This window comes from Odocoileus virginianus, chromosome 5 (genome assembly GCF_023699985.2).
Source record: "Odocoileus virginianus isolate 20LAN1187 ecotype Illinois chromosome 5, Ovbor_1.2, whole genome shotgun sequence".
In the NCBI taxonomy this organism is placed as follows: domain Eukaryota; kingdom Metazoa; phylum Chordata; class Mammalia; order Artiodactyla; family Cervidae; genus Odocoileus; species Odocoileus virginianus.
In genome coordinates this window covers 28,380,420-28,402,905 of record NC_069678.1, presented here as the reverse complement: position 1 = coordinate 28,402,905, position 22,486 = coordinate 28,380,420, and the positions used below count along the sequence as shown (strand labels likewise).

At 37.1% G+C, this 22,486-nt stretch overlaps 1 protein-coding gene across 3 annotated transcripts in view; it reads left to right on the top strand.

Annotated features, from left to right (window-relative positions):
- Positions 1 to 15,401, top strand: part of RNPC3 (RNA binding region (RNP1, RRM) containing 3) — a 45,219-nt gene extending 29,818 nt beyond the window's left edge. Inside the window, exon 16 of one of the 3 annotated variants that reach the window (XR_002316283.2) lies at positions 11,285 to 15,401. The gene's annotated coding sequence lies outside the window, so the exon portion shown is untranslated. Of the gene's footprint in view, positions 1 to 698; positions 2,510 to 2,765; positions 5,622 to 11,284 lie in introns of those variants that run through there. The other 2 variants (XR_011487758.1, XR_011487759.1) reach the window with 2 other exon arrangements.
- The last annotated feature ends 7,085 nt before the right edge of the window (positions 15,402 to 22,486 follow it).

Below are 22,486 nucleotides of genomic sequence, written 5' to 3'. Positions count from 1 at the left end.
TTTTTCTTCTGCCCAACCCAGTGAACTAACCAGCAGTAGAATTTAGAAGATAATTATTCTTCTTAGCAAGCTAAGAATCTTAAATCATGTAATTCTCTGATCTTAGCTGAGCAAACTCAACTGGTAACAGAAATATCTGAAAAAAGTTCAAGTTTCTAGATATTAAGTAATGCATTTCCATGTTATATATATATGGATCAAGATAGACTTTTTAAGAGAAATTAGGAAGTACTTGAATGAAAATGAAAATACGGCATCAAAATTTGGAAACTCCAGCTGAAAGGAGGGTTTTTAAGAGAATTTGGCTTTATTAGAAAAGAAGAAAGATAATAAATTTAACCTTCTACCCTAAGGAACTAGAAAAAGAATAAACAGAATGCAGAACAAGGAAATAATGAAAATAATTATAAATCAATGAACTTGTAGACAGAAAAGAGTTGAAAATATTGGAAACAGAACTAGTTCCTGAGAAGATCAATTGAAATAGTTCTAGCCTGACAGCAAGGGAAAAGCCCTCTTCCCTCTCAGGTTGTAAGTAAATGATACTGGAGTATTTTTAGTAAATTTATTTCCATAAATATGGCAACTTTGATGAAATGAGCCAACTTCCTGAAAGTATTTAAGTAAACTTATTTGAGAAGCAGTTAACCTACTTCTCAATTCTGAATAACTCTATATCTAATAAATTTACTTTGTAGTTAAAAGTCTCCTTGGAGGCCTGAAGAGCTTGACTTGTGAATTCTGCCAAGCATTAAATGAAGAAACCAACAACAGTGTACAACAAAACACTTCCAAATTCATGTTAAGAGGCCTGCAGTACCTTGGTCATAAAAGAATACTGTGTGTTTCTCTTTCTCATAAGTATAGATGCAAAAATCTGCAACAAAATATTAGCAAGTTGAATCAAGCAATACGTAAAATCATGACCAAGAGAACTTTATATTGGGAAAGGCAGTCTGTTGAACCTTTTGAAATCAATAAATGTTAACTCATCCTGTCAGCAGACTAAATAGGAAAAAGCTTATGATTATCTTAATAAATGAAAGAAAAACATTTGACAAAGCTAAATATCCATTCTTGGTAAAAACTCAGTAAACTGGGAATGGAAAAGAGCTTCCTTAAGCTGAAAAGTGTCTGCAAAGTCTCCCAGTTGTCTTTCAAAGTGAAGTGAAGTCCCTCAGTCGTGTCCGATTCTTTGTGACCCCATGGACTGTAGTCTACCAGGCTCCTCCATCCACGGGATTTTCCAGGCAAGAGTACTGGAGTGGGTTGCCATTTCCTCCTCCAGAGGATCTTCCCAGCCCAGGGATCGAACCTGGGTCTCCCTCATTGTAGGCAGATGCTTTGCCGTCTGAGCCACCAGGGAAGTCCTAAAGGCTAAATGTTTTTCCGCAAAGGAAGGGGAGACAAGTCAAGGAAGGCCACATTGACTACTATTCAACATCTCACTGACAGCCAGTGCCTAAAATGAGAAAGAGAAGAGTATACAAATTGGAAATTAAGAAATAAAACTATTCTTATACAGAGATGATATGATTGTTTATGTAGAAAATTCCCATTTAAAGGCTCCTACAATTGAGTTAAACAAGATTGTAAAATTAAATACGTAGGAGTCAGTAAATAAGCTAGCAATGAACTACTAGACCTTGAATTTTTTTTTTTTACAATTAACATTTGCAGTAGTACCAGAATTGAAATAATTAGGTATAAATCTACGAAAATGTGTACTAGGCCCTTATGGCAAAGGCCCTCCACCAAATTTTGATAAAAAAGAAAGGTCTAAGTAAACAGAGAACTATACTGTATACATGACTTGAAAGAGTCATGATTGTTGTGATGTCTCCTCAAATAGATTAATTTCAAATTGGAAATTGTAGCAGGATAATTTGTTGATACTTCTAAACTGACTTTCAGAGCTCTTTGGAAAAACAGCAACCAGAATGTCCAGCACAATTTTAAAAAAATCAACAATTATATGACTTAAGTTACATACTTCTAAGGTTTATTATACAGCTAGAATAACAAGGAAATATTTGGCAAAAGGATAGATGCATAGATCACTGAAATAGAAAAGTCCACAAGTAGACCCACACATGTATGGCAGATTAATTTTTGACAAAAATGAGAAGACAGTTCAGTGGAGAGAGGATTGCTATTTCAATGTAAGATGTTAGAATAACTGGACACCTGTATCCCCGCCCTCCCCCCCCCCCAAAAGAAAAACCTTTAAAAACTTTCTTTCACACAAAATTGATTTGAAATACAGACCAAAAGTTACAGGAAAAAAATATCTGTGTGACATTACTTACACAAGGAATTCCTGTATACAACACCAAAAGTTTTCTCCATTGAAGATAAATTAGATGTCATCCAATAAAAATCTTATTTAGAAGACACCAGGAAGAATGAAGAGGCAGCTGCACACTGGGGAAAATCTTTGGGCAGCATATATTTGACAAAAGAATATCCAGGATATATATAAAGAACTATAAAAATGAGAAAGCAAAAATGAACAATAAATTTGTAAACACTTCACCAAAGATTAGCAGATGGCAGATAAGCACATGAAATGATGTTACACATCATCCATTCAGTTCAGTTGTGTTCGACTCTTTGCTACCCAATGAACCGCAGAACGCCAGGCCTCCCTGTTCATCACCAACTCCCGGAGTTTACCCAAACTCATGTCCATTGAGTCGGTGATGCCATCCAACCATCTCATCCTCTGTTGTACCCTTCTCCTCCTGCGCTCAATCTTTTTCCAGGATCAGGATCTCAAATGAGTCAGCTCTTCGCATCGGGTGGCCAAAGTATTGGAGTTTTAGCTTCAACATCAGGCCCTCCAATGAACACCCAGGACTGATCTCCTTTAGGATGGACTGGTTGGATCTCCTTGCAGTCCAAGGGACTCTGAAGAATCTTCTCCAACACCACAGTTCAAAAGCATCAATTCTTTGGTGCTCAGTTTTCTTCACAGTCCAACTCTCACATCCATACATGACCACTGGAAAAACCATAGCTTTGACTAGACAGGCTGTTGTTGACAAAGTAATGTCTCTGCTTTTTAATATGCTCTCTAGGTTGATCCTAACTTTATTTCCAAGGAGTAAGCGTCTTTTAATTTCATGGCTGCAGTCACCATCTGCAATGATTTTGGAGCCCCCAAAAATAAAGTCAGCCACTGCTTCCCCATCTATTTGCTGTGAAGTGATGGGACTGGATGCCATGATCTTAGTTTCTGAATGTTGAGCTTTAAGCCAACTTTTTTTCACCCTCCTCTTTCACTTTCATCAAGAGGCTCTTTAGTTCTTCACTTTCTCCCATAGGGTGGTGTCATCTGCATATCTGAGGTTATTGATTTTTCTCCCAGCAAACTTGATTCCAACTTGTGCTGCTTCCAGCCCAGCGTTTCTCATGGTGTACTCTGTATATAAGTTAAATAAGCAGGGTGGCAATGTACAGCCATGGTGTACTCCTTTTCCTACTTCGAACCAGTCTTGTTCCATGTTCAGTTCTAACTGTTGCTTCCTGACCTGCATACAGGTTTCTCAAGAAGCAGGTGTTCTGGTATTCCTATATCTTTCAGAATTTTCCACAGCTTATTGTGATCCACACAGTCAAAGGCTTTGGCATAGTCAATAAAGCAGAAGTAGATGTTTTTCTGGAACTCTCTTGCTTTTTTGATGATCCAGTGGATGTTGGCAATTTGATCTATTTAGACAAATACAAAATACAACCACAATAATATGGCACCACACACCTATTAGAATGGCTTAAAATACATGCTGATAGTGCCAAGATTAGTCAAGAATGTGGAGCAACTACAGCTCTCATATATTGCTGGTGAAATTACAAAATGGTACAACCTGCTTTACAAAATAGTTCGAGGAAGTTTGTAGTAATGTTAACATGTGACTTAACCACCACACTTCTGAGTATTAATCTAAGAACAACAAAAACTGTTCACACAAAAATACATACCTAAGAGGTTTCTGGGAAGATGATGGGGTAGGAAGTACCAGGAGTCCAACTTAGCACCTCTATAGTGCACCAAAAGAATCTGCCTGATGTCACTATTTTGGAACTCTGGAGTCTAGGGCTTGCAACTTCCAGACAAAATCTTGGACAGTAAATTGTAGTTAATTTATACCAGTTTCAGCTCTTAGCGTAGTAATAGCAACCAGTCTCCCAACCCCAACCATGTGGGCAGGCAGTCATATATGTATCCTGGAGCACCTTGCTAATAGGAGTCAGGGTGGGCAAAAAGAACCCTGAACTCTTAAATATTGGGGTATCTATGCCATGATTGTTAATGCTGCTTTTGATCACAGAGGTGCAGAGATTGGCAGCCATGGTTGTTACACCTCCCATGTTTGTAATCCATCTCTCCTATCTCTACCACCCCCAGTGAAGTGACTTACAGGGGAATAATAAGCCAGGTCACCCCTTTTGCCTTTCCTCTTTAGTTTTCCCACTTTGGGGAGCCAGACATGCTTAAAGACTAGGACATTCCAAAAAAACTGCACATATGGGGAAGATTAGAAATTGACCACTAATCCCAAGGAAAGGGTAAAAAATATGGGGAGACCTTGGGTTTTACAATTCAGGTTGATCCTTGACACAGATACAGCATGCAATAATTTAAAAGCCAAAAACAGTAACAAATGAGCAAACTGTAGAAGGGGGTGAATCTGAATTCCAGAGTTACCATAACGTAAAATCAAATGACTAGTTTTCAACAAAACATACAAAAGAACAGGAAGATATGAGTGATTCAAAGAAAAATAATTGTATGGAAACTAGCCCTGAATAAGATCTGATGGCAGATATGCTAAGCAAAGAGTAAAATAACTGTTCTAAAGATGCTCAAGGGACTAACAGCAGATGTGGAGGAAGTAAAAGCAAAGCAATGTATGAGTAAAATGGCAATATCAATAGATAGAAAATGTTTCTGGAGCAGAAAAGTACAGTAACTGAAACAGAATTCACAGAAATAAGGAGATTTGAGTATGCAGAAGAAAGAATCACTAAGCATAGGACAATGAAAATTATCAAATTTGAGGAACAAACCAAAAATTGAAGAAAAGTGAAAATAGGCTAATGTCCTGTGGAAAACCATTAAGCAGGCCAACAGACACACTGTGAGTCCCAGGAGAGAGAGAGAGGAAGAGCCAGAATGATTGAGGAAGTAGTAGCTGAAAACAAATCTGATGAATATAAATATCCAAGAAGCCCAATGAGTTCCAAGTAAAACTGACTCAAAGTCCACATCAAGACATAATAAAATTACATAAGACAGGTGAATATCCACATAAAAGGGATTCTCAAAGATTATCAGAAGATTTTCCATCAGGACTTAGGAGGCCAAAAGGAGTGGACTGATACAAAGTTCTAAAAGAAGAAAAATTCAACTAGGAATTCCCTATCTGGCAAGACTGTTTTTGTTGTTGTTGTTGTTGTTGTTGTTTGTTTCTTCAAAAGTGAAGGAGACATTGATATTCCTAAATAAAGCTCAGAAAGTTAACCATTAAACAGACCTTTCCTGCAAGAAATGCTCATGGAAATCTTGCAAGGGTCAAATGAAAGGACACTAGGTCATAACTAAAAGCCATATGGAAAAATACAGATCGTAATAAAGAGAATACAGGAACAATTATAAAAGCTAATATTATTGTAAAAGTGATCAGTTGCTAAATTTGTTATATACAGGATTTAATAGACTAATACATTGAATAGACAATGTTTAGTCAATAAGCTTGTAATATTGTAATTGTGGTTTGCAAATCTACATGTTGTTTTCTACTTCATTAATGGACTAATGTATTTAAAATACTTGCTTATGTTTAGGGGCACACAGTGTATAAAGATGTAATTCAGGGGACCTCAACAATTGAAAAGACTGGAAACAAGTGTAAAGACATTTTTTTATATGTTATTGAAGTTAAGCTAGTATAAATTAAATTAGAATTTTTAACTAGTATGTTAAATGTAAACCCCATGGTAACCACAAAGAAAAGAGCTATAGAATACACACACCAAAAAAATGAAAAAGTATTTAAACCTTTTACTACCAAAAAAATGTCAACATAAAAGATACTGTGTGGTGCTGGAGCTGTGGCTTTGTGGCACAGCGGCGACTTTGAGGAGATACCCCACATCCAGGGGCAAAGGAGAAGCCCCAGCAAGATGGTAGGAGGGGCAAAATCACATTTAGAATCTAACCCCATACCTGCCAAAGATGCTCAGAGGGCTCAAACATACTTTGTGTGCACCAGGACCCACAGACCCTACAGAGACTGAGACAGAACTGTGTTTGAGAATCTCCTGAGGAGACAAGATCACAGAAAAATAACCAATCTGATCAATTGGACCACAGTCTTGTCTAACTCAGTGAAACTATGAGCCATGTGTGTAGGGCCACCCAAAATGGAGGGGTTATGGTGGAGAGTTCTGATCAAATGTGGTCCACTGGAGAAGGGAATGGCATACCACTTCAGTATTTTTGCCTTGACAACCTCGTGAACAGTATGAAAAGGCAAAAAGATAGGACAGTGAAAGATGAACTCCCCAGGTTGGTAGGTGCCCAATATGCTACTGGAGATCAATGGAGGTATAACTCCAGAAAGAATTAAGAGACAGAGCCAAAGCAAAAAAACACCCAGTTGTGGATGTGACTGGTGATGGAAGTAAAGTCTGATGCTGTAAAGAGCAATATTGCATAGGAACCTGGAATGTTAGGTCCATGAATCAAGTCAAATTGGAAGTGATCAAACAGGAGATGGCAAGAGTGAACATTGACATTTTAGTAATCAGTGAACTAAAATTGACTGGAATGGGTGAATTTAACTCAAATGACCTTTATATATACTACTATGGGCAAGAATCCCTTAGAAGAAATGGAGTAGCCATAGTCAACAAAATAGTCCAAAATGCAGTGCTTGGATGCAGTCTCAAAAACTACAGAATAATTTCTGTTCATTTCCCAGGAACACCATTCAATATCACAGTAATCCAAGTCTATGCCCCAACAAATAATGCTGAAGAAGCTGAAGTTGAACAGTTCTATGAAGACCTACAAGACCTTTTAGAACTAACACCCAAAGAAGATGTCCTCTTCATTATAGGGGAATGGGATGCAAAAGTAGGAAGTCAAGAAATCCCTGGAGTAACAGGCAAATTTGGCCTTGGAGTACAGAATGAAGCAAGGCAAAGACTAATAGAGTTTTGCCAAGAGAATACGCTGGTCATAGCAAACACCCTCTTCCAACAACACAAGAGAAGACTCTACACATGGACATCACCAAGTGGTCAATACAAAAATCAGATTGATGATATTCTTTGCAGCCAAAAGTGGAGAAGCTCTAAATAGTCAGAAAAAAAAAAAAAAAAAAAGACTGGAGCTGACTGTGGCTCAGATCATGAGCTCCTTATTGCAAAATTCAAACTTAAATTGAAGACAGTAGGGAAAACCACTAAGCCATTCAGGTATGACCAAAATCAAATGCCTTAAAATTATACAGTGGAAGTGACAAATAGATTCAAGGATCTGATAGAGAGCCTGAAGAACTATGGATGGAGGTTTGTGACATTGTACAGGAGGCAGTGATCAAGACCATCCCCAAGAAAAAGAAATGGCCAAAGGGTTGCCTGAGGAAGACTTACAAATAGCTATGAAAAGAAGAGAAGTGAAAAACAAAGGAGAAAAGGAAAGATACACCCATTTGAATGCAGAATTCCAATGAATAGCAAGGAGAGAAAAGAAAGCCTTCCTCAGTGATCAATGCAAAGAAATAGAGGAAAACAGTAGAATGAGAAAGACTAGAGATCTCTTTAAGAAAATTAGAGATCCCAAGGGAACTTTTCATGTAATTATGGGCACAATAAAGGACAGAAATGGTATGGACCTAACAGAAGCAAAAGATATTAAGAAGAGATGACAGGAATACACAGAACTATACAAAAAAGATTTTCATGACCCAGGTAACCAAGATGATGTGATCACTCACCTAGAGCCAGACATCCTGGAATGTGAAGTCAAGTGGGCCTTAGGAAGCATCACTAGAAACAAAGCTAGTGGAGGTAATGGAATTCCAGTTGAGCTATTTCATATCCCAAAAGATGATGCTGTGAAAGTGGTGCACTCAATATGTCAGCAAATTTGGAAAACTCAGCAGTTGCCACAGCTGAAAAGGTCAGTTTTCATTCCAACCCCAGAGAAGGGCAATGCTAAAGAATGCTCAAACTACTGCACAATTACGCTCATCTCACATGCTAGCAAAGTAATGCTCAAAATTCTCCAAGCCAGGCTTCAACAGTACATGAATGGTGAACTTCAAGATGTTCAAGCTGGATTTAGAAAAGGCAGAGGAACCTAGATCAAACTGACAACATCCTTTGGATCATTGAAAAAACAATAGAGTTCTAGCAAAACGTCTATTTCTGCTTTATTGACTATGCAAAAGCCTTTGAGTGTGTGAATCACAACAAACTGTGGAAAGTTCTTCTAGAGATGGAAATACCAGACCACCTGACCTGCCTCCTGAGAAATCTGTATGCAGGTCAAGAAGCAGCAGTTAGAACTGGACATGGAACAGCAGACTGGTTCCAAATCGGGAAAGGAGTGCATCAAGGCTGTATATTGTCACCCTGCTCATTTAACTTATATGCAGAGTACATCATGAGAAGTACTGGACTGAATTTAGCACAAACTGGAGTCAAGATTGCCAGAAGAAATAGCAATAATCTCAGATATGCCGATGACCCCACCTTTATGCAAGAAAGTGAAGAACTAAAGAACCTCTTGATGAAAGTGAAATAGGAGAGTAAAAAGGTTGGCTTAAACTCAACATTCAGAAAACTAAGATCGTCGTATCAGGTCCCATCACTTCATTTTGCATATAGATTGGGCTCCAAAATCACTGCACATGGTGAGTGCAGCCATGAAATTAAATGATGCTTACTCCTTGGAAAGAAAGTTATGATCAACCTAGACAGCATATTAAAAAGTAGAGGCATTAGTTTGCCAACGAAGATCCATCTAGTGAAAGCTATGGCATTTCCAGTAGTCATGTATGGATGTGAAAATTGGACTATAAAGAAAGCTGAGTGCTGAAGCATTGATGCTTTTGAACTGTGGTGTTGGAAAAGACTCTTGGGAGTCCCTTGGACAGTATGGTGATACAACCAGTCAATCCTAAAGGAAATCAGTCCTGGGTATTCATTGGAAGGATAGATGCTGAAGCTGAAACTCCAATTCTTTGGCCTCCTGATGCAAAGAACTGACTCATTGGAAAAGACCATGATGCTGGAAAAGATTGAAGGTGGTAGGAGAAAAGGGTGGCAAAGGATGAGATGGTTGGATGGCATCACCCATTCAATGGACATGAGTTTGAGCAAACTCCAGGAGTTGGTGATGGACAGGGAAGACTGTTGTGCTGCAGTCCATGTGGTCACAAAGAGTTGGACATGACTGAGCTACTGAACTGAATTGAGAAGACACTAAGGAGGAAATGAGCCCCTCTCCCACCCCACCCTGTAAAAAAGCAACAACAAGTATGAGGCATATAGTAAACAAGCAAAATGATAATCTCTTTAAAGTACAAATGAATTAAACTCTCCTGGGACAACACCAAGATTGAGAAAATAGACATAAACACTGGATCCCACTGTATGCTGACTACCACAGCCACTTTAGATCCAAAGGCCAAATCGGTTGAAAGTTTTGAAAATGATACTCAATGCAAATAATAATCAAAAAAGAACAGGAGTGGCTATATTAAAATAGACTAATATACAAAATAGACTTAAGTCTAAAAAGTTAGAAGAGACAAAAACATTAATACAAATTTCAATAGAGAAAAATCAGATACTAATAATTATAATCATTTACACACCTAATGACAGATTATCAAAATATATGAATCAAAAATGGACAGTTTGAAGGGAAAAATAGGTAATTCTACAATAACAGTTGGAAACTTTTGGGCTCTGGTAATGATAATGTGTAGTTCAGTTAAACAGAAGTAAGGAAATAAATAACTAAATAACTCCCTGCCTAACAGCCATATACAGAACACCATAGCCAACAATAGCATACATATTTATCTCAAGCGCCCATGGAACATTTTCCAGAATAGACCATATGTCAAGCCACAGATTAAGTTTCAATAGATTTGTAAAAAGATGTGCAAAGTGTCTTTTCCAACCACAATGGGATAATGTTAGAAATAAATAAAAGAAGGAAAACTGGAAAATCCACACTTGTTGAAATTAAACAGTATGCTGTTGAACAACTAATGGGTCAAAGAAGTTACATGGGAAATTGGGAAATACTTAGAAACAAAAACAGAAACACAACATCCCAAAAACTTGTTCAGTCGCTAAGCTGTGTCCAAATCTTTGTGACCCCATGAAGTGCAGCACAACAGGCTTCACTGTTCTTTGTTACCTCCTGAAATTTGTGCAAACTCATGTCCATTGAGTCAGTGATGCTATCCAACTGCTTCATCCTCTGTCACCCCCTTCTCCTGTTGCCCTCAATCTCTCAGCATCAAAATCTTTTCCAGCGAATCAGCTCTTCTCATGAGGGGGCCCAAGTACTGGAGCTTCAGCTTTAGCATCAGTCCTTCCAATGAATTTTCAAGGATTGATATCCTTTAATATTGACTGGTTGCAGTGACCAAAGCTGTGGGATGTATCAAAAGTAGTGCTTAGAGTCACTAACATTAAAAAACAAAAGATTTCAAATCAGTGAGTTAGCTTTATAACTTTAAAGGACTGGAAAAAGAAGAACAAACTAAACCCAACCTAGGAAGTGTAGAACATAAGAAAGATTAGAGTGAAGATAAGTGAAATAGGGAATTAAAAAATAGAGAAAATCCATAAAACCAAAAATTGATTGCTCAAAAAGACCAATGAAATTGACAAACCTATAGCTACAGTGACAAAGGAAAAAAAAAAATTGCTGAAATCTGAAATGAAATTGGAGACATACTACATTACAGATACTATAGAAATAAAAAAGATTATAAAAGTAATATAACAATTGTCCACTAATGAAATACATAACCAGATAAAATGGACAAATTCCTAGAAACACAAACTTACTAAAGACTAAACTGCAAAGAAATAGAAATTCTGAATAAACCTGTGATTAGGACAGAGATTGAATCAATGATCACAAATCTCCCAACAAAGATAAGCCCTGAACCCTATGGCTCCACTATTGATTTCTGGCAAGCATTTAAGGAATAATTCAAACTAATTTTTCTTAAACTTTTCACAGAAATTGAAGAGGAGGGAAAGTTTCCTGATTGATTCCATGAGACCAATATTACCCTAATATCAAATAAAGAGAAAAACACTGCAAGTAAAGAAGACTGCAGGCCAATATCCCTTTGGTTCAACACTGATGCAAAAGTCCTTAAAAGGAACATATTAAAAGGATTTTGCATCATGACCATAAGGTATCTATACTATAATACAAGGATGGTTCAACATTGAAGATCTATCAGACCTAACAGAATGAAGGACCAAAACTACACCGTCAACTTAATTGACAGAAAATCATTTGACATAATTCAATATACCTTCATGATAAAAGCATTCAATGAAATGGGAACAGAGGAAACTACCTCAGTATAATAATATTCTTAAATGAAAAGACTCATAGCATCATGCTACTGCTGCTAAGTCACTTCAGTCGTGTCCGACTCAGTGTGACCTCATAGACGGCAGCCCACCAGGCTTCCCCATCCCTGGGATTCTCCAGGCAAGAACACTGGAGTGGGTTGTCGTTTCCTTCTCCAATGCATGAAAGTGAAAAGTGAAAATGATGTTGCTCAGTCGTGTCTGACTTAGCGACCCCATGGACTGCAGCCTACCAGGCTCCTCCGTCCATAGGATTTTCCAGGTAAGAGTACTGGAATGGGGTGCCATTGCCTTCTCCATCATAGCATCATACTCCATAGCAAAAGACTGAATGCATTTCCACTAAGAACCAAAACAAGTCAAGGAAGCCCACTATTGCCACTTCTCTTCAAGGTAGTGCTGAAAATTGTACCCAGAGCAATCAGGCAAGAAAAGAATAAAAAGAATTCAAATTAAAAAGGAAGAAGTAAAATTATCTCTCTTCACAGATGATCTTTCTTTTTTCCAGCTTTATGGAGATATAATTGATATATAAAATTCTCAAAGTATACAACACAGTGATTTAACATATATATACACTGGAAAAGAATATCCACATTGATTTATTTCACGCACTCATCATACCACATGTTTTTACTTCATTTTTTGTTTTAACGAGAACATTTTAAGTATTACTGTCTTAGCAAAGGAGAAGTAAATGGCAACCCACTCCAGTATTCTTGCCTGGAGAATCCCGTGGACAGGGGAGCCTGGTGGGCTGCTGTCCATGGGGTGGCACAGAGTCGGACACGACTGAAGGACTTGGCATGCATGGCATGCTCTTAGCAAATTTCAATTATAGGTTACATTGTTACCAACTATAGTCATTATACATCATGTCCTTAGTCCTTATTCATTTTATAACTGAAAGTCTGTAACTTTTACCAACCTTTCTCTATTTCCCCCACCACCCAGCCCCTGGCAACCACTTTCCTACTCCCTGGATATGAGCTCAACTTTTTTTTTTTTTAATAGAAATGATACCATGCAGTATTTGGTCATCTTCTCTCTGGTTTCTTTAATGCTTCCAAGCTCATTCATACACAGTGGAATATTATGCATAAATGTATGGATTTATGTGTGTGTGTGCATACATATATACTTATATCATGTTTTCGTGATCCATTGATTTGTTGGCCCTGTAGGTTCTATTGCAATGAACGTAGGAATACAGATGCCTCTTCTAAACAATAGTTTTGTTTACTTTGAATATATACCCAAAAGTAGAATTAGTGGATCATATAGTAGATAGATTTTAATTTTTTGAGGAATTCTCATGCTGTTCTTCATAGTGACTACCAGTTTGCATTTCCACCTGCAGAGTATAAGCCTTCTCTTTTGTTCACATTCTTGCTAGCATTTCTTATCACTTATCTTTTTGATGATAGTCATACAAACAGTTGTGAGGAGGGTGATCTCATTGTGGTTTTAGTTTGCATTTTTCTGCTGATTGGTTATGTTGAACATCTTTTCATGTACCTGTTGCATGTTGTATGTCTTATTTGGAAAAAAAAAATTTCTGTTCCAGTCCTTTGCCTATTTTGAAATGGAGTTATTTGGATTTTTTTTTCTATTGAAATGTAGATACGATCTTATTTAGAAAACCCTGAAGATTTCACACACGCACACACAAAATCAACATACAAAAATCAGTTGCATTTCTATACACAAATAATGAACAATCTGAAAAGGACTGATCAGTTTGTATATGGAAACAATGCAGTTTACAATAGCCTGAAAATGAATAAAATGCTTAGGAATTAATAAAGGAGATGAAAGACTTGTACAGTAATAACTGCAAAACATTGCTGAAAGAAATTAAAGAAGACATAAATAAATGGAAGCACATCCCACATTTATGGATTGGAAGATCTAATGGTGTTAAATATAAATTCTATGGAAAGAAATCTACAAAATCAATGCAATCTATCAAAATCCAAATCTATCAAAAATCCCAACTTTTTTTTTTTTTTTTTTTTTGAGCAATAGGAAAACCCATTCTAAAATCTATATGGAATTTTAAAGAACCCCAAATGGCCAAAACGATCTTTTGAAAGAACAAAGCTGGAATACTCACACTTCCTGATTTCAAAACCTACTACAAACCTACAATGTGATAATGTCATAAAAACAAACATATAAACCAGTGAAATAAAATAGCCCAGAAATGAATGAATGTGTTACATGTATGGTGAAATGGTTTTTGACTAGGTTTCCAAGACCGTTCAATGAGGAAGGATTCTTTTTAACAAATGGTACTGGAAAAACCGGATAGTCACATGTAAAAGAATGAACTTGGTCACTTACCTAACACTATATACAAAAATTATCTCAAAATGGATCAAAAATATAAATTTAAGAGCAAAAACAATGAAACCTTAGAAGAAAATATAGGATAAAGTCTTCACAATGTTTTATTTGGCAATGAGTTCTTAGATATGCTGCCAATAACACAAGTGACAAAAACCAGTCAAATTGGATTTCATGATAATATTTAAAACATGAACGTCAAAAGACACTATCAATAGATAAAAATCCACCCACAGAATGGGAGAAAATATTTGTTTGTCATGTATCTAATAATGGTTTAATATCCAAAGAACAGTTAGACAGGTTCTGGGCCTCACCTGGCTTCCCTGAGTTGCTTCTCTCTCTTGTGGTTGTCAGTGAGGTGGAGTTAGGTTTCCACATTCAAAACAGGAAGCTTGCTGGGTATTTGTTGAAGTGCTGTCATCTTGATATATCTTAGTAGGGGCCAAAATTCCATCCTCTTCAGTGCTTAAATGCATTAACAACAGAGGATAAAGAAGGCAAGGTTCCCGGCCCAGAGGAAACAGAGGTGAAAGCCTCAATGACAATTTAATGAGAGCATATACATTTGGAGTCAGGAACTGCTGTGAAAGACCTGTGACATTTAGAGAGACTTTATGGAGAGGCTTATTGGAGAGGAGAAGCTGCTATTCAACAGCGACAAACATAGGATAGATTTGGAAAAGATGAAATGATCATCTCACTTTAAACCCCAGAAAAGGAGGCGACTACTAGACAATTCGTGGATTACAGCCTTGTCGTGGTGAAGGGGCTTGTGTAATTCACTGAAGCTCTGAGCTATGCCATGCAGGGCCACCCAAGATGGACAGGTCATAGTGAAGAGTTCTGACAAAATGTGGTTCTCTGGAGGAGGAAATGACAAACCACTCTGGTATTCTTGCCTGGAGAACCCCATGGACAGTATGAAAGGGCAGAAAAATGTAATGCCAGATGAGCCTCCCAGATTGGAAGGTGTCCATTATGCTACTGGGGAAGAACAAAGGCCAATTACCAAAAGTTCCAGCAAGAATTAAGCAGCTGGGACAAAGCAGAAATGACATTTAGTCTTGAATGTGCCTGTCAGTGAAAGTAAACTCCAGTGCTATAAAGAACAATGTTGCATAGAAATCTGAAGTATTAGATCTATGAATCAAGGTAAATTGGGGCGAGGTCAAGCAGGAGATTGGGCTTCCCAGATGGCTCAGTGGTAAAGAACCTGCCTGCCAACCAGGAGATACAGGTTCAATCCCTGAGTCAGTGTTGGCCCTTTAATGGACCGGAACATGGTGCTCTGGAGTTGACTATAAGAGAGTGAAAGAAGGAAAGAGGCTAATATTCCCTGGGTTATGCAGCCGGCTTTCATGCTCCAGGGAATCTGCCAGACATAGTGAGATAAAGAGAAAGAGAGGAAGAGAAAGAAATACACAGGGACCAAAGCTCTGATGGAGCAAAGGTGTTTTAATCAACAGGGCGTGGGCATATATACTGTCTTACAAGGTAGTTATTCTCAGCAAAGATAAAGATTAAAATTCCAGACTTACAAAACACAAGGCGATCCCTATTAAAGGGAGAAGAGGGTACTTATCACCATAATGAGAAACTAACAAAGGAAATGCCTGGATTCCTCAGCCCTGGGAAAGGCATGCCTCTCCTCTTAATTCCTGAATATTCAGGAATTAATAAGGGCCAAAGGTTTCCTGACAGATCTAAAACAGCACACAGGAACCCTCCTGTTAAATGCATCCTGACAAGTCAGGAAGATTCCCCCGGCAAAGAGAATGGCAACCCACCCCAGTATTCTGGGCTTCCTTGATGGCACAGTGGTAAAGAATCTGCTTGCCAATGCAGGAGATGTAGGAGACCCAGGTTCAATCCCTGGGTTGGGAAGATACCCTGGAGCAGGAAATGGAAATCCACTCCAGCATCCTTGCCTGGAAAATTCCATGGACAGAGGAGCCTGGCGGGCTACAGTCCATGGAGTAGCAAAGACTTGGACATGGCTGAGTGACAGAGCACATATGCAGGAGATGGCAAAATTGAACATTGACATCTTAAGAATCAGTGAGATAAAATGGAAGGGAATGGGCGAATTTATTTCAGATGACCATTGTATCTACTACTGTGGGCAAGAATCCCTTAGAAGAAATGGAGTAGCCCTCATAGTCAACAAAAGAGTTCAGAATGCAGTACTTGGGTACGATCTCAAAAATGGCAGAATGATCTCAGTTTGGTTTCAAGAAACACCATTCAATATCACAGTAATGCAAGTCTGTGCCCAACCACTGATACCGAAGAAGCTGAAGTTGACTAATTCTGTGACGACTTACAACACGTTGTAGAACTAACACTAAAAAAGATTTACTTTTTATCATAGGGGACTGGAATACAAAAGTAGGTAGTCAAAAGATACCTGGAGTAATAAGCAAGTTTGGCTTAGGAGTACAAAATGAAGTAGGGCAAAGGCTAACAGAGTTTTGTCAAGAGAACACACTGGTCATAGCAGGCACCCTCTCCCAACAACACAAGAGACAACTCTACAAATGGACATCATCAGAAGGTCAATACTGGAAACAGATTGATCATATCCTTTGCAGCCAAAGATGGAGAAGCTCTATAGAGTCAACAAAAATGAGACATGTGCTGACTGTGGCTCAGATCAAGAACTCTTTCTTGCAAAATTCAGACTTAAATTGAAGAAAATAGGGAAAACCACTAGGCCATTCAGGAATGAACTGACTCACACCCTTTATGATAATAAAGTGGACGTGATAAATAGATTCAAGGAATTAGATCTTGTAGACAGTGTCTGATGAGCTAAGGTCAGAAGTTTGTAACATTGTGTAGGAGGCAGTGACAAGAACTGTCCTAAAGAAAAACAAATTCAAGAAGGTAAACTGGTTGTCTGAGGAGACTTTACAAATAGCTGAGGAAAGAAGAGAAATGAAATGGAAGGGAGAAAGGGAAAGCTGTAGTCAACTGAATGCAAAGTTCTACAGAATAGCAAAGAGAGATAAGAAGGCCTTCTTAAATGAAAAATACAAAGAAATAGAGGAAAACAATAGAATAGGAAATACTAGAGATTTCTTCAAGAAAATTGGAGATATCAAGGGAACATTTCATACAAGGATGGGCATGATAAAGGACTTAATTGAAGCAGAAGTGATTAACAAGAGATCGCAAAAATACACAGAAGAACTATACCAAAAAAGGTCTTAATGATCTGGAAAACAACGATGGTGATCACTCACCTAGACATCCTGGAATGTGAAGTCAAGTGGACCTTAAGAATCATTACTGAAAACAAAGATAGTGAAGGTTGACAAAACTCTAGCTGAGCTATTTGAAATCCTGAAAGATGATACTGTTAAAGTACTGCACTCAATATACCAGCAAGTTTTGAAAACTCAGCAGTAGTCACAGGACTGGAAAAGACCAGTTTTTATTCCAGTCCCTAAGAAGGGAAATGCCAAAGAATGTTCAAACTACCATACAGTTGTGCTCATTTCACATGCTTTCCCATTATAGCAAGGTTATGGGCTTCCTTGGTGACTCAGTAGTAAAGAATCTGCCTGCAATGCAGGAGACATGGGTTCAATCCCTAGGTCAAGAAAATCACCTGGAGAAAGAGATGGCAGCCTATTGCAGTATTCTTGCCTTGAAAATCCCATGGGCAGAGGTGCCGCCCGGGCTATTGTCCATTGGGTCACAAGAGTCAGACATGATTTAGCAAGTAAACCACCAACCACAACCTCAGCATGGTTATCTCAAAATCCCTCAAGCTAGGCTTTGGCAGTACCTGAACTGAGGACTTCCAGATGAACAAGGCAGGGTGTGAAGAGGTAGAGGAACCAGAGAGCAAATTGCCAATATTATTTGGATCATGGAGGAAACAAGGGAGTTAACAGTAAAATATCTATTTCTGCTTCATTGACTACCCTAAAGCCTTTGACTGTGGATCACAACAAATTGAAATATTCTTCAAGAGATGGGAGTGGCAGACCACCTTACCTGTTTCCTGAAAAATCTGTATGTGGGTCAAGAAGAAACAGAACCCAATATGGAACAACTGACTGGTTCAAAATTAGGAAAGAATTATGACAAGGCTGTATAATGTCACCATGCTTATTTAACTTGTATGCACAGTAAATCATGCAAAATGCTGGGCTGGATGAATCACAAGCTGGAATCAAGATTGCCGGGAGAAATGGCAACAACCTCAGATATGCAGATGATATCATTGTAATGGTAGACAGGGAAGATGAAATAAAGACCTTCTTGACAAAAGTGAAAGTGGAGAATTAAAAAGCTGGCTTGAAACTCAATATTTTTTTAAAAAAATAAGAAAATGGCATCTGGCCCCATCACTTCATGGGAAGTAGAAAAGGAAAAAATGGAAGCAGTGACAGATTTTATATTCTTGGTTTCCAAAATCACTGTGGCCCATGATTGCAGCTATGAAATAAAAAGTCACTTGTTCCTTGGAAGGAAAGATATGACAAACCTAGTCAGAGTGTAGAAAACCAGAGGCATCACTTTATCGACAAGAGTCCATATAGTCATAGCTGTAGTTTTTCCAGTAGTCGTGTCCAGATGTGAGATTAGCCCATAAAGAAGGCTGAAAGCTGAAGAATTTATGCTTTTTAATTGTGGTGTTGGAGAAGAGTCTTAAGAGTCCCTTGGACTGCAAGGAGATCAAACCAGTCAATCCTAAAGGAAATCATCCTTGAGTACTTATCGGAAGGACTTGCTGAAGTTGAAGAGCCAATACTTTGGCTACCTGATGCAAAGAGCTGACTCATTGAAAAGTACTCTGATGCTGGGAAAGATTGTACATTAAAGGAGAAGGTGACTGCAGAGTATGAGATGGTTAGATAGCATCACCAACTCAATGGACATGAATCTGAGCAAACTACAGGAGATAGTGGAGGACCGAGGAGCCTGACATGCTGCATGGGGTAACAAAGAGTTGGACACAAGGATGGAGGAATGGGGAGTTGAATTGGTACAGAATTTCAATTTTACAAGATAAAAAGGTTTATGTAAATCAGTGGTGGCAATGGTTGTACAATGTTATGTTTGAATTTAATACCAATGAACTATGGTTAAAAATTAATGGTAAATTTTTATGTATTTGTTTACAACAATAAAAAAAAAAAAACCCTGCCTATAAATAAAAAGCCTGCTTTATTCATCATCCTCTAAATTGGAAACAACCCAAATGTTTTTCAATTATTTTTGTACCTCTACATAAAATAGTGACAAGTGATCATGGAATTGTATGGATTTATCACAAGTGTATCATGTTTGGTAAGAGAAACCAGACTCAGAAAATCACATACTATGTGGCCACATTTTTATGTAATAATATTAAACTAAAATTATAGAACAGCTACCTGGTGAATAGTTACCAAGGGGCCAGGTCTGGGTAGATGAGTTGACTACAAAGAGAATTGTGAGGTGTGATAGAAATATCTATTGTAATCCTTTTAAAAGTTCTATAAATCTTAATTGAGCTCCCATGGGTTGCAACATAGAGATATAATTTTATTGTGCTGTGTGTGTTTATACAGTTTTCCCAATATCAGATATTGAAGAGGCTATCCTTTCTCCCTGGGTGCTCTTTGTTCTCCTCTGAAATAATAGTTGACTGTATATTTAAAGATTTTAATTTTGGGCTTTCTGATTTACTCCACTAGTCTATTTTTGTGCTATTCCCTACTCTTTTTTTGTTTTTATTACTATAGATTTATAGTATAATTTAAAATCAGGAAGTGTGATACCTTCAGTTTTGTTGTTTTTCCTCAGTATTGTTATTTAGGGTCTTTTGGGATTCCATACAAATTTTAAGATTGGTTTCTTCTGTTTCTGTACAGAAAGTCATTGATATTTGATGGGAATTGTGTTGAATCTATAGAAGGATTGGGTAGTATGGGTATTTTAATAACATTAATTCTTCCAGTCCATGAACATAGGATATTTTTTCATGTGTTTATGTATTCTTCAGTTTCTTTCAGCAAACTCTTATGATTTTTGTTGTACTGATGTTTCACTTTCTTGGTTAAAATTATTCCTAAATATTTTGTTGTTTTTAAAGTTATTTTGAATGAGATAGATTTCTTTATTTTTTAGATGTTACATCATTAAATCAATGTATAGAAATATAACTGGTTTCTGTATGTTGATTTTATATCTTGCAACTTTTCTGAAATTGCCGACTAGTTACAATACTTTTTTCTGGCTGAGATTTTCAATATACAAGCCCATATTATTTACAAATAACTACAGTTTTACTTCTTCTTTTTTGGATTTGAATGCCTTTCATTTCTTTGTCTCACCAAATTGCTCCAGTTAGAATTTCTGCTGTATTGAATAAAAGTGATAAAAGAGGACCTCTTTGTCTTGTTACTGATCTTAGATGAAAAGCTTTGAACTTTTTTCCTTTGAGTATAATGTTAGTTGTGTGTTTCTTGTATATGGCCTTTATTATGTTGAGGTATGTTCCATCTATGCCCAATCTGTGTAGTATTTTTATCATGAAAGGATGTTGTATTTTGTCAAATGATTCTTCTGTATCTAGTGAGATGATCGAGATATTTGTCTTTCATTTTCTTAAAAAGTTACATTTATTGCATATGTTGAACCATTCTTGCATCCCAGGGATAAATCTTACTTGATCATGATGTATAATAAGCATTTAATGTATTCTTGAATTGAATTTGCTAATATTTTGCTGAGAATTTTTACATCTATTTTCACCAGAGTTACTATCCTATAGTTTTCTTTTCTTGTGGTGTTCTTAGGTGACTGATATCAGGATAACATGGGTCTCATGGGATAAGTTGGAGGTATTCTTTCTTACTTTTCTGGAAGAGTTTCAAGAAGGGATGGTGTTAATTCTTCTGAATATGTTCAGTAGAATTTGCCAGTGAAATTATCTGGTCCTGGGGTTTGGGGTTTTAGAAGGGTTTTGATTACTGATTCAATTTTTTTACTTACTATTAGTCTGTTCAGATTTTCTGCTTCTTCCTGATTCAGTCTTAATAGGTTGTGTTTCTAGAAATGTTTCTACTCCTTCTACATTATTTGTTAGCATCTAATTATTTTTAATAATTTCCTATTACTTTCTGTATTTCTTCAGTATTATCATCTTCCTTTTCTTTCTAGTTTTCTCTTTTATTTATCTTTTCTTCATAGTTAATCCAGCTAAAGATTTGTAATTTTTAAAAAATTTTTTATAAAGAATGAGCTTAGTTTTGTTGATCTTTTCTATTGTTTTTCTGATCTCTATTTCATTTATTTTCTCTCTAATCTTTACTATTTTCTTCCTTATGCTAACGTTCGGCTTGCTTTGTTCTTTTTTTTTTTTTTTTTTAGTTCCTTGAGATATAAAATGAGACTTTTTTTGTCATTTTTCTAATTTCTTACTATCTACATTTAACACAACAAACATTTCTCTCAAAATTGCTTTTGCTTTATACCATGCATTTGTATATGTTGTATTTTCATTTCAAGATAGTATTTTTTAAATTTATTAATTTATTTTTTGAATGATGATTGCTTTGCAGAATTTTGTGTTTTCTGTTAAACCTCAGCATGAATCATCCATAGGTATATATATATCCCCTCCCTTTTGAACCTCCCTTCCATCTCCTACACCATCCCACCCTCTAGATTGATACAAAGCCCCTGGTTGAGTTTCTTAAGCAACACAGCAAATTCCCATTGGCTATCTATTTTACATATGGTAATATAAGTTTCCATGTTACTTTTTCCATACATCTTCCCTCTCCTCCTCTCTCCCTCTGTCCATAAGCCTAATCTCTATGTCTGTTTCTCCATTGCTGCCCTGGAAATAAATTCTTCAGTACCATTTTTCTAGATTCTGTATATATGCATTAGAATATGATATATATCTCTCTTTTTGACTCACTTCACTCTGTATAATAGGTTCTAGGTTCATCCACCTCATCAGAACTGACTCAAATGTGTTCATTTTTATGGCTGAGTAATATTCCATTATGTGTATGTACCACAGCTTCTTTATCCATTCATTTGTCAATTCTTTATCCATTCATTGTCATAGGTTGCTTCCATGTTCTAGCTATTGTAAATAGTGCTGCAATGAACACTGGGATACATGTATCTTTTTCAATTTTTGTTTCCTCAGGGTATATGCTTAGGAGTGGGATTGCTGGGTCATATGATGGTTTTATTCCTATTTTTTAAAGGAATCTTCATTCTGTTTTCCATAGTGGCTGTATCAACTTACATTCCCACCAACAGTGAAAGAGCATTCCCTTTTCTCCACATCCTCTCCAGCATTCATTGTTTATAGACTTTTTGATGATGGCCATTCTGACTGGTGTGAGGTGATATCTCATTGTAGTTCGACCTTGCATTTCTCTAATAATGAGCGATGTTGAGCATTTTTCATGTGTTTGTTAGCCATCTGTATGTCTTCTTTGGAGAAATGTCTCTTTAAGTCTTT